The sequence below is a fragment of the Ptiloglossa arizonensis genome, unplaced genomic scaffold, assembly GCF_051014685.1.
Source record: "Ptiloglossa arizonensis isolate GNS036 unplaced genomic scaffold, iyPtiAriz1_principal scaffold0082, whole genome shotgun sequence".
Taxonomy (NCBI): domain Eukaryota; kingdom Metazoa; phylum Arthropoda; class Insecta; order Hymenoptera; family Colletidae; genus Ptiloglossa; species Ptiloglossa arizonensis.
Window position 1 is genome coordinate 947,155 of NW_027478452.1, and position 6,843 is coordinate 953,997.

Genomic DNA, 6,843 nt, shown 5'->3' on the forward strand with positions numbered 1-6,843 from the left:
TTTTTGGGTTATGTCAATCCGTTCGCGAGATACGGGAGTTTGAAGCCAAGAAATGGTTGACAGGGCAACAAATTGTTTGCAATTCTGCTGCACCAAACGCGAAGCCAGAATGGCCTAAGGAAAAAGTATACATACCGTTGTAATCGGGCGAGTTTCTACTTTCAGATGCAATAGGAATTTTTGGGTTAGGTCAATCCGTTCGCGAGATATGGGAGTTTGAAGCCAAGAAATGGTTGAGAACGCACAAAATTTTTCGCATTTCTGCTGCTCCAATCGCTTAATCAGAATAGCCTAGGGAAAAAATACGTATACCGTTGTAATGGGGCGAGTTTCTACTTTCAGACGCAGAAGGAATTTTTGGGTTAGGTCAATCCGTTCGCGAGGTACGGGAGTTTGAAGCTAAGAAATGGTTGACAAGACAACTAATTTTTCGCACTTCTGCTGCTCCAATCGCTTAATCAGAATGGCCTAGGGAAAAAATACGTATACCGTTGTAATCGGTCGAGTTTCTACTTTCAGACGCAGCAGGAATTTTTGGGTTAGGTCAATCCGTTCGCGAGGTACGGGAGTTTGAAGCTAAGAAATGGTTGACAAGACAACAAATTTTTCGCACTTCTGCTGCTCCAATCGCTTAACCAGAATGGCTTAGGGAAAAAATACGCATACGTTTGTAATCGGGCTAGTTTCTACTTTCAGACGCAGTAGGAATTTGGGTTAGGTCAATCCGTTCGCGAGATATGGGAGTTTGAAGCTAAGAAATGGTTGACAAGACAACAAATTTTTCGCACATCTGCTGCTCCAATCGCTTAACCAGAATCGCCTAGGGAAAAAATACACCTACCGTGGTAATCGGGCGAGTTTCTACTTTCAGAAGCAATAGGAATTTTTGGGTTAGGTCAATCCGTTCGCGAGATATGGGAGTATGAAGCCAAGAAATGGTTGAGAAGGCAACAAAGTTTTCGCAATTCTGCTGCTCCAAACGCTTAACCAGAATGGACTAGGGAAAAAATACACATACCGTTGTAATCGGGCGAGTTTCTACTTTCAGATGCAATAGGAATTTTTGGGTTAGGTCAATCCGTTCGCGAGATATGGGAGTTTGAAGCCAAGAAATGGTTGAGAACGCACAAAATTTTTCGCACTACTGCTGCTCCAATCGCTTAACCAGAATCGCCTAGGGAAAAAATAAGCATACCGTTGTAATCGGGCGAGTTTCTACTTTCAGATGCAATAGGAATTTTTGGGTTAGGACAGTCCGTTCGCGAGATATGGGAGTTTGAAGCTAAGAAATGGTTGACAAGACAACAAATTTTTCGCACTTCTGCTGCTCCAATCGCTTAATCAGAATGGCCTAGGGAAAAAATACGTATACCGTTGTAATGGGGCGAGTTTCTACTTTCAGACGCAGAAGGAATTTTTGGGTTAGGTCAATCCGTTCGCGAGGTACGGGAGTTTGAAGCTAAGAAATGGTTGACAAGACAACTAATTTTTCGCACTTCTGCTGCTCCAATCGCTTAACCAGACTGGCCTAGGGAGAAAATACGCATACCGTTGTAATCGGGCGAGTTTCTACTTTCAGATGCAATAGGAATTTTTGGGTTAGGTCAGTCCGTTCGCGAGATATGGGTGTTTGATGCTAAGAAATGGTTGACAAGACAACAAATTTTTCGCACTTCTGCTGCTCCAATCGCTGAACCAGAATCGCCTAGGGAAAAAATACACCTACCGTGGTAATCGGGCGAGTTTCTACTTTCAGAAGCAATAGGAATTTTTGGGTTAGGTCAATCCGTTCGCGAGATATGGGAGTATGAAGCCAATAAATGGTTGAGAAGGCAACAAATTTTTCGCAATTCCGCTGCTCCAAACGCTTAACCAGAATGGACTAGGGAAAAAATACACATACCGTTGTAATCGGGCGAGTTTCTACTTTCAGATGCAATAGGAATTTTAGGGTTAGGTCAGTCCGTTCGCGAGATATGGGAGTATGAAGCCAAGAAATGGTTGAGAAGGCAACAAATTTTTCGCAATTCTGCTGCTCCAAACGCTTAACCAGAATGGCCTAGGGAAAAAATGCACATACCATTGTAATCGGGCGAGTTTCTACTTTCAGATGCAATAGGAATTTTTGGGTTTGGTCAATCCGTTCGCGAGATATGGGAGTTTGAAACTAAGAAATGGTTGACAAGACAACAAATTTTTCGCAATTCTGCTGCTCCAATCGCTTAACCAGAATCGCCTAGGGTAAAAATACGCATACCGTTGTAATCGGGCGAGCTTCTACTGTCAGACGCAACAGGAATTTTTGGGTTATGTCAATCCGTTCGCGAGATACGGGAGTTTGAAGCCAAGAAATGGTTGACAGGGCAACAAATTGTTTGCAATTCTGCTGCACCAAACGCGAAGCCAGAATGGCCTAAGGAAAAAGTATACATACCGTTGTAATCGGGCGAGTTTCTACTTTCAGATGCAATAGGAATTTTTGGGTTAGGTCAATCCGTTCGCGAGATATGGGAGTTTGAAGCCAAGAAATGGTTGAGAACGCACAAAATTTTTCGCATTTCTGCTGCTCCAATCGCTTAATCAGAATAGCCTAGGGAAAAAATACGTATACCGTTGTAATGGGGCGAGTTTCTACTTTCAGACGCAGAAGGAATTTTTGGGTTAGGTCAATCCGTTCGCGAGGTACGGGAGTTTGAAGCTAAGAAATGGTTGACAAGACAACTAATTTTTCGCACTTCTGCTGCTCCAATCGCTTAATCAGAATGGCCTAGGGAAAAAATACGTATACCGTTGTAATCGGTCGAGTTTCTACTTTCAGACGCAGCAGGAATTTTTGGGTTAGGTCAATCCGTTCGCGAGGTACGGGAGTTTGAAGCTAAGAAATGGTTGACAAGACAACAAATTTTTCGCACTTCTGCTGCTCCAATCGCTTAACCAGAATGGCTTAGGGAAAAAATACGCATACGTTTGTAATCGGGCTAGTTTCTACTTTCAGACGCAGTAGGAATTTGGGTTAGGTCAATCCGTTCGCGAGATATGGGAGTTTGAAGCTAAGAAATGGTTGACAAGACAACAAATTTTTCGCACATCTGCTGCTCCAATCGCTTAACCAGAATCGCCTAGGGAAAAAATACACCTACCGTGGTAATCGGGCGAGTTTCTACTTTCAGAAGCAATAGGAATTTTTGGGTTAGGTCAATCCGTTCGCGAGATATGGGAGTATGAAGCCAAGAAATGGTTGAGAAGGCAACAAAGTTTTCGCAATTCTGCTGCTCCAAACGCTTAACCAGAATGGACTAGGGAAAAAATACACATACCGTTGTAATCGGGCGAGTTTCTACTTTCAGATGCAATAGGAATTTTTGGGTTAGGTCAATCCGTTCGCGAGATATGGGAGTTTGAAGCCAAGAAATGGTTGAGAACGCACAAAATTTTTCGCACTACTGCTGCTCCAATCGCTTAACCAGAATCGCCTAGGGAAAAAATAAGCATACCGTTGTAATCGGGCGAGTTTCTACTTTCAGATGCAATAGGAATTTTTGGGTTAGGACAGTCCGTTCGCGAGATATGGGAGTTTGAAGCTAAGAAATGGTTGACAAGACAACAAATTTTTCGCACTTCTGCTGCTCCAATCGCTTAATCAGAATGGCCTAGGGAAAAAATACGTATACCGTTGTAATGGGGCGAGTTTCTACTTTCAGACGCAGAAGGAATTTTTGGGTTAGGTCAATCCGTTCGCGAGGTACGGGAGTTTGAAGCTAAGAAATGGTTGACAAGACAACTAATTTTTCGCACTTCTGCTGCTCCAATCGCTTAACCAGACTGGCCTAGGGAGAAAATACGCATACCGTTGTAATCGGGCGAGTTTCTACTTTCAGATGCAATAGGAATTTTTGGGTTAGGTCAGTCCGTTCGCGAGATATGGGTGTTTGATGCTAAGAAATGGTTGACAAGACAACAAATTTTTCGCACTTCTGCTGCTCCAATCGCTTAACCAGAATCGCCTAGGGAAAAAATACACCTACCGTGGTAATCGGGCGAGTTTCTACTTTCAGAAGCAATAGGAATTTTTGGGTTAGGTCAATCCGTTCGCGAGATATGGGAGTATGAAGCCAATAAATGGTTGAGAAGGCAACAAATTTTTCGCAATTCCGCTGCTCCAAACGCTTAACCAGAATGGACTAGGGAAAAAATACACATACCGTTGTAATCGGGCGAGTTTCTACTTTCAGATGCAATAGGAATTTTAGGGTTAGGTCAGTCCGTTCGCGAGATATGGGAGTATGAAGCCAAGAAATGGTTGAGAAGGCAACAAATTTTTCGCAATTCTGCTGCTCCAAACGCTTAACCAGAATGGCCTAGGGAAAAAATGCACATACCATTGTAATCGGGCGAGTTTCTACTTTCAGATGCAATAGGAATTTTTGGGTTTGGTCAATCCGTTCGCGAGATATGGGAGTTTGAAACTAAGAAATGGTTGACAAGACAACAAATTTTTCGCAATTCTGCTGCTCCAATCGCTTAACCAGAATCGCCTAGGGTAAAAATACGCATACCGTTGTAATCGGGCGAGCTTCTACTGTCAGACGCAACAGGAATTTTTGGGTTATGTCAATCCGTTCGCGAGATACGGGAGTTTGAAGCCAAGAAATGGTTGACAGGGCAACAAATTGTTTGCAATTCTGCTGCACCAAACGCGAAGCCAGAATGGCCTAAGGAAAAAGTATACATACCGTTGTAATCGGGCGAGTTTCTACTTTCAGATGCAATAGGAATTTTTGGGTTAGGTCAATCCGTTCGCGAGATATGGGAGTTTGAAGCTAAGACATGGTTGAGAAGACAACAAATTTTTCGCAATTCGGCAGCTCCAAACGCTTAACCAGAATGGCCTAGGGTAAGAATGCTCATACCGTTGTAATCGGGCGAGTTTCTACTTTCAGATGCAATAGGAATTTTTGGGTTAGGTCAATCCGTTCGGGAGATATGGGAGTTTGAAGCTAAGAAATGGTTGAGAAGACAACAAATTTTTCGCAATTCTGCTGCTACAAACGCTTAACCAGAATGGCCTAAGGAAAAAGTATACATACCGTTGTAATCGGGCGAGTTTCTACTTTCAGATGCAATAGGAATTTTTGGGTTAGGTCAATCCGTTCGCGAGATATGGGAGTTTGAAGCCAAGAAATGGTTGAGAACGCACAAAATTTTTCGCATTTCTGCTGCTCCAAACACTTAACCAGAATTGCCTAGGGAAAAAATACGCATACCGTTGTAATCGGGCGAGTTTCTACTTTCAGATGCAATAGGAATTTTTGGGTTAGGTCAATCCGTTCGCGAGATATGGGAGTATGAAGCCAAGAAACGGTTGAGAACGCAAAAAATTTTTCGCAATTCGGCAGCTCCAAACGCTTAACCAGAATGGCCTAGGGTAAGAAAGCTCATACCGTTCTAATCGGGCGAATTTCTACTTTCAGATGCAATAGGAATTTTTGGGTTAGGTCAGTCCGTTCGCGAGATATGGGAGTTTGAAGCTAAGAAATGGTTGAGAAGACAACAAATTTTTCGCAATTCTGCTGCTACAAACGCTTAACCAGAATGGCCTAGGGAAAAAATGCACATACCGTTGTAATCGGGCGAGTTTCTACTTTCAGATGCAATAGGAATTTTTGGGTTAGGTCAGTCCGTTCGCGAGATATGGGAATTTGAAGCTAAGAAATGGTTGACAAGACAACAAATTTTTCGCACTTCTGCTGCTCCAATCGCTTAATCACAATGGCCTAGGGAAAAAATACGCACACCGTTGTAATCGGGCTAGTTTCTACTTTCAGACGCAGCAGGAATTTTTGTGTTAGGTCAATCGGTTGGCGAGATATGGGAGTTTGAAGCTAAGAAATAGTTGACAAGACAACAAATTTTTCGCACTTCTGCTGCTCCAATCGCTTAACCAGAATCGCCTAGGGTAAAAATACGCATACCGTTGTAATCGGGCGAGCTTCTACTGTCAGACGCAACAGGAATTTTTGGGTTATGTCAATCCGTTCGCGAGATACGGGAGTTTGAAGCCAAGAAATGGTTGACAGGGCAACAAATTGTTTGCAATTCTGCTGCACCAAACGCGAAGCCAGAATGGCCTAAGGAAAAAGTATACATACCGTTGTAATCGGGCGAGTTTCTACTTTCAGATGCAATAGGAATTTTTGGGTTAGGTCAATCCGTTCGCGAGATATGGGAGTTTGAAGCCAAGAAATGGTTGAGAACGCACAAAATTTTTCGCATTTCTGCTGCTCCAATCGCTTAATCAGAATAGCCTAGGGAAAAAATACGTATACCGTTGTAATGGGGCGAGTTTCTACTTTCAGACGCAGAAGGAATTTTTGGGTTAGGTCAATCCGTTCGCGAGGTACGGGAGTTTGAAGCTAAGAAATGGTTGACAAGACAACTAATTTTTCGCACTTCTGCTGCTCCAATCGCTTAACCAGACTGGCCTAGGGAGAAAATACGCATACCGTTGTAATCGGGCGAGTTTCTACTTTCAGATGCAATAGGAATTTTTGGGTTAGGTCTGTCCGTTCGCGAGATATGGGTGTTTGATGCTAAGAAATGGTTGACAAGACAACAAATTTTTCGCACTTCTGCTGCTCCAATCGCTTAACCAGAATCGCCTAGGGAAAAAATACACCTACCGTGGTAATCGGGCGAGTTTCTACTTTCAGAAGCAATAGGAATTTTTGGGTTAGGTCAATCCGTTCGCGAGATATGGGAGTATGAAGCCAATAAATGGTTGAGAAGGCAACAAATTTTTCACAATTCCGCTGCTCCAAACGCTTAACCAGAATGGACTAGGGA